Raw genomic sequence first — 12,203 nt, forward strand, 5'->3', positions numbered from 1 at the left:
ATCTCTCTACAGGGTGATTTGTTTGTAGCTGAACTCTCTACAGGTGATTTGTTTGTAGCTGAACTCTCTACAAGGCGATACTTCTAGGTGATCTCTCTACAGGATTCCTTGTTTCTAACTGAACTCTCAACAGGGTGATCTGTTCATAGCTGAACTTTCTACTGGGTGATTTGTTTGCAGCTGAACTCTCTAAATGGTGGTTTCTTTGTAGCTGAACTCTCTACAACGTGACTTCTTCTAGCTGAACTCTCTACAACGTGACTTGTTTCTAGCTGATCTCTCTACAGGGTAACTTGTTTGTAGCTGAACTCTCTACAGGTGATTTGTTTGTAGCTGAACTCTCTACATGGTGGTTTCGTTGTAGCTGAACTCTCTACAAGGTAACTTCTTCTAGCTGATCTTTTTACACTGCATATTTGTTTGTAGCTGAGTTCTCTACAGGGTGATTTGTTTGCAGCTGAACTCTCTACATGGGAGTTTCATTGTAGCTGAACTCTCTACAATGTGACTTCTTCTAGCTGAACTCTCTACAGGGTGACTTGTTTCTAGCTGAACTCTCTATAGGTGATTTGTTTGCAGCTGAACTCTCTACATGGTGGTTTCTTTGTAGCTGAACTCTCTACAAGGTAACTTCTTCTAGCCGATCTTTCTACAAGGTGATTGAGTTTTTTGCAGCTGAACTCTTTACATGGTGGTTGCTTTGTAGCTGAACTCTCTAAAAGGTGACTTCTTCTAGCTGAACTCTCTACAGGATGATTTGTTTGCAGCTGAACTCTCTACGTGGTAGTTTCTTTGTAGCTGAACTCTCTACAATGTGACTTCTTCTAGCTGAACTCTCTACAGGGTGACTTGTTTTTAGCTGATCTCTCTACAGGGTGACTTGTTTCTAGCTGAACTCTCTACAGGTGATTTGTTTGCAGCTGAACTCTCTACATGGTGGTTTCTTTGTAGCTGAACTCTCTACAAGGTAACTTCTTCTAGCTGATCTTTCTACAGGGTGATTTGTTTGTAGCTGAATTCTCTACAGGGTGATTTATTTGCAGCTTAACTCTCTACAAGGTGACTTCTTCTAGCTGAACTCTCCACAGGATGATTTGTTTGCAGCTGAACTCTCTACATGGTAGTTTCTTTGGAGCTGAACTCTCTACAATGTGACTTCTTCTAGCTGAACTCTCTACAGGGTGACTTGTTTTTAGCTGATCTCTCTACAGGGTGACTCGTTTCTAGCTGAACTCTCTACAGGTGATTTGTTTGCAGCTGAACTCTCTACATGGTGGTTTCTTTGTAGCTGAACTCTCTACAAGGTAACTTCTTCTAGCTGATCTTTCTACAGGGTGATTTGTTTGTAGCTGAATTCTCTACAGGGTGATTTGTTTGTAGCTGAGTTCTCTACAGGGTGATTTGTTTGCAGCTGAACTCTACATGGTACTTTCTTTGTAGCTCTACAGTGTGACTTCTTCTAGCTGAACTCTCTACAAGGTGACTTGTTTCTAGCTGATCTCTCTACAGGGTGACTTGTTTCTAGCTGAACTCTCTACAGGTGATTTGTTTGCAACTGAACTCTCTACATGGTTTATTTCTTTGTAACTGAACTCCCTGCAAGGTGACTTCTTCTAGCTGATCTCTCTACAGGGAGATTTGTTTGTAGCTTAACTCTCTACAGGTGATTTGTTTGCAGCTGAACTCTCTACATGATGGTTTCTTTGTAGCTGAACTCTCTACAAGGTAATTTCTTCTAACTGATCTCTCTACAGGCCGATTTGTTTGTAGCTGAACTCTCTACATGATGGTTTCTTTGTAGCTGAACTCTCTACAAGGTGATTTCTTCTATAGCTGATCTTTCTACAGGGTGATTTGTTTGTACCTGAACTCTCTACATGATGGTTTCTTTGTAGCTGAACTCTCTACAAGGTAACTTCTTCTAGCTGATCTCTCTACAGGACAATTTGTTTGTAACTGAACTCTCACATGATTGCTTCTTTGAAGCTGAACTCTCTACAAGGTGATTTCTTCTAGCTGATCTTTCTACAGGGTGATTTGTTTGTAGCAGAACTCTCTACAAGGAAACTTCTTCTAGCTGATCTCTCTACAGGGAGATTTGTTTGTAGCTGAACTCTCTATACATGATTTGTTTGCGGCTGAATTCTCTACATGATGGTTTCTTTGTAGCTGAACTCTCTACAAGGTAACTTCTTCTAGCTGATCTCTTTACAGGGTGAATTGTTTGTAGCTGAACGATCTACAAGGTAACTTCTTCTAACTGATCTCTCTACAGGGTGATTTGTCTGTAGCTGAACTCTCTACAAGGAAACCTCTTTTAACTGAGCTCTGTACAGGGTGAATTGTTTGTAGCTGAACTATCTACAAGGTAACTTCTTCTAGCTGATCTCTCTACAGAATGATTTGTTTGTAGCTGAACTATCTACAAGGTAACTTCTTCTAGCTGATCTCTCTACAGGGTGATTTGTTTGTAGCTGAATTCTGTATAGGTGATTTGTTTGCAGCTGAGCTCTTTACAGAATGGTTTCTTTGTAGCTGAACTCTCTACAAGGTAACTTCTTCTAGCTGATGTATCTACAGGGTCACTAGTTTGTAGCTGAATTCTCTACATTGTGGTTTCTTTGTAACTGAACTATCTATAAGGTGACATCTTCTAGCTGATCTTTCAACAGGGTGATTTGTTTGTAACTGAACTCTCTACAAGAAAACTTCTTCTAACTGAAGTCTGAACAGGGTGAATTGTTTGTAGCTGAACTCTCTACAGGGTGATTTGTTTGTAGCTGATCTCTATACAGGTTACTTATTTCTAACTGATCTCTTGAATTCTGTTCAGGGTGACTGCTCTATTAGGATGACTGCTCTATTAGAGTATCTCGATCTCGCACTTGCTACACCAAGTTGGATTTCGTGTTATAACTCCGTGGCTTTAAGTCTGATTTTTCTACACCATTGAAGAGCCTTTCTAAGATGATAACTCCATCTGTACAGCGATTTTCAAAGCATTACCCCAAGTGGTTTATCTGGTAGGCGTGGCAAGCATAATAATAATAATAATAATAAAAATTAGCTAATCTTGATTGCGTAATTGTTACACACTGTTGATTTTTTCGCTGTATCTTCCTGGTTTTTAGCTCGATTTCTTTCAAACCACAAAAGGTTTGAGGTTCAATAGTTAACCTATTCACCCACCGATTTTCAGCTTCTTCCCATACGCGGTTTACCCTGTAGGCGTGACAACATATTGGTGTTATGTTTCGTGCATAATCGTTCATAACTCTTTGCCTGTTTATGGTATTCCAGCCAAAGTTGGTACAGAGATGCGCCTTTATACCCCCTTTTGTGTGCCAAATTTCAAGGCAACCGGATAACGCGTTCGCGTGTTATAGCAGTTTTTGTAAGTGTGCGAAAAGAGGAAGAAAAATAAGAAGAAAAAAAAAAACGAAGAAACTAAGCCAATTTTTGAAGTCGCATATCTCAGGAATGCCTGAAGCGATTTCGCTCAAATTTGGAATGTGGAGTACTGAAGTTGGAGGGAATGTACACAGCAAAATTTGTCTTGTTTCATCAAGGCAGCACAGAGCTACGGAGGTGCGAAAATTGCGTTTTCTTTCTTCCTGTCAATATACTCACGGGGTTGCGCGCCGGCTTCTTGGGCCGCACGACACACTACCGTGTGTCTTGATTACAGACTAGTGAGATCTTGGTTAATTAATGACAGTGGTTGGAGATTAAGTGTGGTAGCTTCTTGTTCTTGAATATGTTGCACAGTGGAAGTACAAATCAAAATGGGATATCAATTTCATTATGAAAAATTTGCATACATAAATAATCTAGCATTACTATTTCATTTGTCCTCCACTTAAACATGCTACAACAGTACTAGTGTCAGTACATTGGCAGTGAGTCTACCTTGAAATCTCTACTCTAGAATAGATCCAACACAGGACAGCCCGCACTATAACAAATACACGTGATCCCATTGTAATTTCATGGACCAGCTGGACTGGGAATCACTTGAAAATAGACGAACAAATTTAACCTGTTTTGTTTGAAGTGAAGCATGTGAAATGTTACACTTAAGAAATCCTACGATTCTTAGGTGGTATGTAATTAATGTGAGTGTTCCATTTCAGGTCTGACTAGATACATTGAAATTACACACACATCCTGGTCCAAATCACGTTTGCCTGGTGGCTACGGGCATGGTTTCACATGTGGCTTATAATAGAGATTTGGCTGATCTTGGAGTTTTGGCATTTAGCCTGATTCAAGGCTAGCAGTCAGACACATCCTTGAATTGTGCAACAGATAAAATCAGCTCACTATTGAATACGGCATTAGTCCACTGCACCAGCTGTTAATATATAAATAACTCCATGCATACACTTCAGTGATATTTGCAGAATATACCCTCCTTGCGGTCTGCCAAAATATTTGCTCCTCACACACTGCACAAAATTCTTCAAGTTTTAATTCAGCTGGCTCTTTCCTGTTACCAGTATTTTCCTGCTTGCTTTATTTATACACTGACTTATGACTTGAAAGACCGGCCCAGACTGTTTTCTAAAGTCTAAATAAGAAAAACAGCTCACATAAAGTTCCCTTCCGTATGGATGAACATCACTGATACAGCTCATCCCACAATAATACTTCGTTACTAATGACAACCAACAAAAACCCACAATCGATCCGTTAATTGTTTTTATCTTATGTTTAATCACCCACTGGAGATGCCACTGCTAACTTATAAGGGAAGTTTCAGCAATGGCAAGTTGCAAGCTTCAATTTGAGAAAGCGTTCCGTTCCGTGGTTTAGTCCATCATTCCGTTCCGTTCCGTTCCGTTCCGTTCCGTAGAATAGTCCCCACCTGTCTCTGGTAGTGTTTGTTAAATGGGCACGGTAGGCCTTGCGAGACGACTGCCAGCGACGTAAATTCTCCATTGTACTGTATATCTTCGTCACAAGTTGACAGTAGCTAACTGTAAAGAGAATGCAACAAATAAGAGTTCTTCGGATTAATTCGCTTGCCTTCTGGGGTACCGTTCTCACTCCAAATGCCACGGTACCACAGCTTTTTCGTAACGGGTTACAAAAGTAAGCGTAGCTAGCCGTAAGGCGAAGCGGATCCTGGTCACAGCACTAACAATGTGTGATAGTATTATGAAACGGTAAGCCAAACAACTAAGTAGAGAGCGTTTCTTTAGCTACAACTTTTACAACCCACTCTCCAACATGGTTAATACAGCCAATCATATTGCTGCACGCGACTGTTTACAATTACGTAATAGTCTATATACAATTGTACTGACGTCAATTCTCGACAATAAGGTCTCAAAACTGGCTAAAATGACAGGAAATTTACAGCAGAGGTACTTACTCAACACCACAGAGCTGTACAGCCACATACAGTCATACCCAGGCTGACCAGACATATCAAAACTTGTGTAAGATATTCCGGATTTCCGAATGGGTTACGCCCGTTTCGTATAAAATAGGCTGTTGATATTTAGCCGGTCATTGCAATTAAAAAAATATATATTAGAAAAAATCGCCTCTAAACAAGGCGCCATAACTTCCGCGTACTTTGGTTGACAGGCACGAAGTTTGGTTTATCAGATTCCTTGATGAAAGGCGATTCGATTCATGTATAAGTTCTTTGTGTAGTAACGAAGGGGAAGCTAGAAAGGAGCCTTGTACCGCGAAATTTACGTGTTCAGAATGCCCGTAAAAACACGTGTTTTTGAACATATTTCTATAAACTAACCTGTTTAACAATTTGTACGGTCGGAGTCTTATTAAGCATCCTTCGCTGCGTAGAATGATACCAAATTTAGCGAATTTGGTTGAGGATAACAACTTGTAAATTGGGATTTTCCCGGCGAGATAACTAAATTTTCCAATAGGTTAATGTATGGAGCACGTATTATGTCATCATCAGCAGTAAATAACTGTCGCTATGGCGACATTTTCCCATTTGTACGGTCGGAATTGGATAGAGAAATTCAAGAGCTTTCTTTTATTGTATGGTGTGCTGTAGAAATTTTGTGAGTTAAAGGTTGTAAATTAATGTTTTTGCGTGTAGTGTAAAATACATGTATTTTGTATTGGACAACAAATGACAAGGAATTATTATTATTATTATTATTCTTGGGGGTACAGGTAAGGAGGCAAAGCCTGTAAAAACCTGACCTAAACAATCAAACTACTACAAAAATAACTATACAATATCATACTGGTAATCATAATAAAATCTATCTAGGTGTGTCTTAAACAAATTGGTTGAATGAACATTAACTGAGTCATATGGGAGTCCATTCCAATCATTTATAATTCTTACTGAATAAAAGTGACGGCGTGGCAAGCAGGTAGCGTGTGGTTTATAGATCTTTAAATCATGACCTCTTGTTATAAAAGATGATCGAAGGGTAAATAAAGATGAGCTATCCATGTCCAGCATGTTATGAAATAGTCTGTATGTGTAAATTAAGTCCCCTCTACGACGTCGATATCTGAGAGATGGTAAGTTTAGGTGGTTTAATCTGTCAACATATTGCAAGTCTTTAATTTCGCTCACTAACTTGGTAGCTCTTCATTGAATTTTTTCAACTGACTGCTGATCGAGTATGAACTGTGGACCCCATATAATATTTCCATATTCTAATATGGGACGAACAAAGGATTTGTACAGTTGGAGTAACACGTTGGTGTTCAAGTACTCAAACGATTTATTAATCACAACTAGTATACGATTAGCTCTTGCAGTTACTATAGCAGTATGGTTATGAAACTTCAGAGAAGAGTCAACGATGATTCCCAAATCTTTGACTGACTCAGTAGATGTTATAACATTACCGTCAATACAATAATTTCCATAGGAGTGGGTGAGACCTAAATGCAAAACATAACACTTGCTAATATTAAAATTAAGCAACCAGGTTCTCGACCATTCAAACAATATATCAATATCCCGTTGAAGTTGTAAGTAATCGGCTTCACATCTAATTGATCGAAAGATCTTGGCATCATCAGCAAATAGTAAGATTGGGCTGTCCACAGATAACGGAATATCATTAACATATAATAGAAAGAGCAGGGGGCCAAGGACTGAACCTTGGGGAACCCCACTAGAGACTGTGGACCAACTAGAGTGATCACCATTAAGCACAACTCGTTGCCTTCTACCAGAAAGAAAATTCTGTACCCATCTTAGTAGAGACCCGCCCATGCCATATGCCTTCAATTTCATCAGTAGTCGATTATGAGGGACAGAATCAAATGCCTTTCGGAAATCTAAATATATAATGTCAACAGGATAGCCATCATTAAGTGATTGGGTCCAGTAGTCCATTGCTGTAAGAAGCTGTGTTGTGCACGACCTGCCAGCAATGAAACCATGTTGGCTTGGAGAAAATAAACTGTTAGTGAGCATGTGGTGTGTGATATGATCTTTAATGATTGACTCCAAAATTCGGACTATAGGTGACGTTAAACTTATTGGACGGTAGTTATCAGCAGCAGAACGATTTCCCTTCTTGTGAATTGGTGTGACATGGGCGTGTTTCCAACTACTAGGGAGACAGCTACTACTAAGTGACTTTTTAAACAGTATACACAATGGAACACTAAGCTGTAAAGCAGTTTCCTTTAATGAGAGTAGAGGCCAACCATCAGGTCCTGATGATTTGTTTACATTGATTTTCTCTAACCTGTCAAGTACAATGGATGGTGTTATATCGACATCATTAAGTGTTGGTACTGTGTGATCAAGATGAAATGAAGGTACTGAGGATGTATCCTCTCTAGTATATACACTGGCAAAATGATTGTTGAAAACATTAGCCATCTCAGTGTTGGAGTGTGTCATGGAGCCATCAGCATGTTGTAGACAATTGATACTAGACTTTGATTTTAATCTGGAGTTTGCATATTTCCAAAATACTTTCTGGTTAGTTTTAATATTGGAGGCGATTTTCTCTTCATATAACTTGCGAAGAGACCTTGTCAAACTACGCAGCTCATTTCTGGCTTTGCTATTATAGTGAATAGTCTGTCTTTGTGCCAGATAGCTTATACTGTTTCCAAAGCTTACATTTTTTTTTCTTCATACGAAATGCTTCACGTGTCATGTAAATGTTTTCCTTCTTCATTTTAAGTGCATGGCAGGGTATACATTCCTTAAGAATCAACTCATAATGAGAGGCAAATACATCCCATGCTTGATGAATGTCTAAGGAACTTAATGTATCATCCCAGTCTATAGCCTCCAGCAAAGTCCGCATCCTGTCAAAATCAGCTTGATGAAGGTTGTACCTTGGCTTGTTATCATGGATGTACTTACCATAACATGTTAAAACAAATTTGAGACAAACATGATCACTCAAACCGAGACCAGGGAGATGTTGTATATCAGATATCATTCCTTCTTCATTTGTGAAAACAAGATCAAGTAAACTGGAAGAGGAGCTACGATGTCGTGTTGGTTCCAGTACATGTTGAAAGAGATATATATCTTGAACAGTATCAAGAAATAGCTGTTCACAATGAGCTGGTGCTGATGGTAATGACCAATCTATGTTAGGGTAATTAAAGTCTCCACATATTAGGACATGAGAAAACTTGAGACTAGGAATTGACTTCAGAAGCTCACACAGGGAATTAGTACTACTTAATAACTCAGAAGATGGGCTTCGATAGATACACCCAATGAGTAAATTATCACAACCTTTGAGCGAAATTGAGATCCAAATATGTTCTTGAAAGCTGGAGCCTGTGAAATGATATTCCAAGACAGATATTCTTTTTGAAATATATATACCTACACCACGAGTGCTAGTGGTTGGTTGACAGCCATCAGGATCAAAATTAAAAAAACATATTGTAACCATCCAAGGATAGTCTCGAAGAAGAAATAGTGTTACAATGGCTCTTTGGCAGGATTTCACTGATCAGAATTATGTCAGGTTCATTGCCAGCAATGAACATCTGTAGTTCATCACGCTTATTAAGAAACTGATCAGCATTAGTATAAAAGACTGTTAAGGATTGAAAGTCAAAGTCAGGTGACTCACTATCAGAGTTATTGTCACTGTCATAATCACTATCTGGGGTATCAGATGTAGTGTAAATAGAGAGGTCAGGAGAAAAGTCACATTGGTCACTATAACTTAAATCAGATGTAATGGACATGGAATGGTTCATCACGCCAGTGCGAGAGTCGTCAGGAGTGTTGATTAGTAGTACCAGTGTTTGGCACTGAAGTGGTGTTACTTCTAGCAGTAGGTTTGGTGATTACAGCTCCGTTACGAATTACAAGGTTGGTCTCACCTTGTGAACGTCTGCTTCTAAGTTCTGAAACTAATTTTCTGTGCTTTTCCCTCTCAAACTTGGTTCTGTCAGGGACTATGAATACATTCTTATAAGAGTCATTATGGCGCAACAGATAAGAGCGGGAGAGTAACATAAGTTTGTCCTGTTCATTCTCCAAGCACAATAACAATGGCCTATGTTTATTCACTATTTTCTTTCCCAAACGTACTGACTTTGTGATAGTACATGCACAATTGTAGACAGAGGAACAAAGAGTTGCAAAAGCATCACCATCACTTTTACCATTAGGAGTAGACTCAGGCAGGTTGTAAACAATTATATTCTTCTTCCTTCTGTCACGGTCAGCAAGCTCATCGATTATACTAAGAGCAGAACTGGTAGGAGGCACAGTTGCAGAAATAGTTTGACCTGGATTAAGAGAATCTGAGGTGGTTTCAATTTCCATATGAAGATTGTTGTTAGAAGTGGACAGAGCAGTAATTTTTGATGATAAATCATCAATAGACTGTTGTAGCTTCTTGCATGTATCCTCCAGGGATACTGCACTTGTTGCCTCAAAACATTTAGTAAGGTGCTGACCAATTCCTTTAAGCAACTTATTTTCCATGGATTGAAATCTGTTTTCAAATTCAATATCAAGTTTAGAGTAGGTCTTGTACAGGAAAAGAGCTTCTGAAACTTCAGGTAAGCAGCGACAACAGAAAAAGGCTACATTCTCATAATTACACAGCTCAAAATCCTTCTCATGAATTGAAGCACAAGATCTATGTTCCCATTCAGAGCACCAGTCGCAGGAGATACAGTCCTCAACCACAGCTTCATCACATTTGACACAAAGATCTACTTTAGCTGACTTATCCGATGATTTATCTGGTGTACTATTCGGTGATCTAGGTTTCTTGAATGGCATCTCCGGTTAGTACCCACTTGCTGTGAAAGAAAGCTACAAACGACTGTACAATAGAATTGCGCTCGCCTTTCGTGGTACCGTTAAGTATGCCACGGTACAACAGCTTTTGGGAGTAAGGTGAGGTGTACCGTGGCGAGTGCAGAGGAGGTCGAATATTGTCACAACTCTCGAGATCACGTGATGTGTATTTGGAATGATGAGATTTTATGATCAGCCTGTTTTAGCTACCAAGTTGAGGTTTCAAAAAGGATATTAAACAGATATTAGATTTATTTAATGCATAATTCTTAAATTTTAAAGGTTTAACCCAGTGTTTGAAAACTTTTAATGTTGACCACCTGAAAATGCTTGATTTGATAAATCCCATACATATGTTTTGATATGAGCTCCATTAAGGCCCCACACCACACGTACGGATTGCCACTGGGCTTGGGAAAAGCAGCCAGCAAAACCAGATCACTCAAGTCTAACTGATTTTGATTGTGGAATTAGATAGTCTATTCATGTAGCTTTGTGTCCTGGGTGAAAAATCGAATCTGCTGACATGGGCGATAAGACCGGTTTTCTCAGACTGGGTCACATATATATACGGCCACTGCTGTAAGGACAAACACTATCACACAGAAGGAGACAGTCATTGTTTCCATACCAAGTAGAGTACATAACTATAGCTCTAAGTTTTGTTCCTTTTATATTGTATATATATGGCAGAATGTTTGATACAATGGTGAGGGTAGCAGTGCACAGGTCTAGAAGAATAGGTTTAATTTCAGCTTACACTTTGGTAACTAGCTTCTTGAAAATTATAGTTTTAATGATGGATGTTCTATTAGAGTGGTTGACTGTTCTATTAGAGTATTTCGATTTTAGCAGCTTCTATAGGTAAGACTTACTTCAATGATGTAATTTTAAACCCCTCTTAGTAATTCTTGGATAAGAATAGCTATTTCCTTTGCTATTCTCATCTTCTCATTGCCCATACATGTGTATAAAATGCAACTGCACCTGTACTACAGCTTCTAGAAGCTTTTTAGTTTGCTCATTGTAAAATTTCGGAGGGGGGTGCTTCAGCCCCCCAAGCACCCCCCTAAATCCGCCCTTGAGCATGGTATGCATGTAAGTTTGTAATTCATGTGTAGGCCTGAGTCAAATATGCTCAAAAATTTGCCCAAAATGCTTTCAGGAATTTCCTAAAATTTTCACCTATTATGCTCTTCAGTGTTCCCATTATGCTTGCATTGTGTTCCTAGGTTAGCAGCATTACTTACAATTATCTTTAATCAATGTTTGTTCTATTAGTCTAGAGTATTTCACTACAAAGTGACTGTTCTATTACAGAGTATCGATCTAAGGAGCTATGTACAGTTCATTTGAGTGCAGTTCGCAGTTTCCACTGAGCGCTCTATTAGGGGAGATTGATCTATTTTCATGGAATTAAGCTCCGTATTTTGAAATATACACCTATTATAATGCTAGCATAGCACTCCATGGCCAGCCTATTATGCTTTTTATTATGCTGGCATATTTGATGCAGGCCTATTCATGTGTCTCTTATAGTGTTCCACTGAAGAAAGATCAAGCTGCTAAAAGGGATGCTCTGGCCAAAGCATTGTACATGAAGATGTTTGATCACTTTGTGGGCAGTTTTTCCCATTTACCTCATTGGCCAGTACTGGACATCACTGGATTTGGTACGCTCTGTGTTACTACATGGTCTTTCTCATATGTATTTGTCTTGTAAAATATTTTCAGGTCAACAGTTTTGAGCAATTCTGTATAAATTACTGCAATGAAAAACTTCAACTATTTTTCAATCGAAGAATCCTAAAGGAGGTATAGTATAGTACCCATATTATAATTTTTATTTGATTATATAACTTAATATGTTACATATGTATGTCTTGGAGCTGCATTATATATAGCTAAGTAGCTGCAGAACAAATGCTAGGTTGACATTTTGTATATA

At 38.9% G+C, this 12,203-nt stretch overlaps 1 long non-coding RNA gene across 1 annotated transcript; it reads right to left on the minus strand.

Annotated features, from left to right (window-relative positions):
- Positions 1 to 3,780: 3,780 nt before the first annotated feature.
- Positions 3,781 to 5,230, minus strand: LOC136258039 (uncharacterized). The gene is made up of 2 exons (XR_010702523.1): positions 4,411 to 5,230; positions 3,781 to 4,354 (listed from the first exon to the last, which is right to left on the minus strand). It is a non-coding gene; the product is annotated as an uncharacterized lncRNA (long non-coding RNA).
- Positions 5,231 to 12,203: the final 6,973 nt, after the last annotated feature.

This window comes from Dysidea avara, chromosome 6 (genome assembly GCF_963678975.1).
Source record: "Dysidea avara chromosome 6, odDysAvar1.4, whole genome shotgun sequence".
In the NCBI taxonomy this organism is placed as follows: Eukaryota; Metazoa; Porifera; class Demospongiae; order Dictyoceratida; family Dysideidae; genus Dysidea; species Dysidea avara.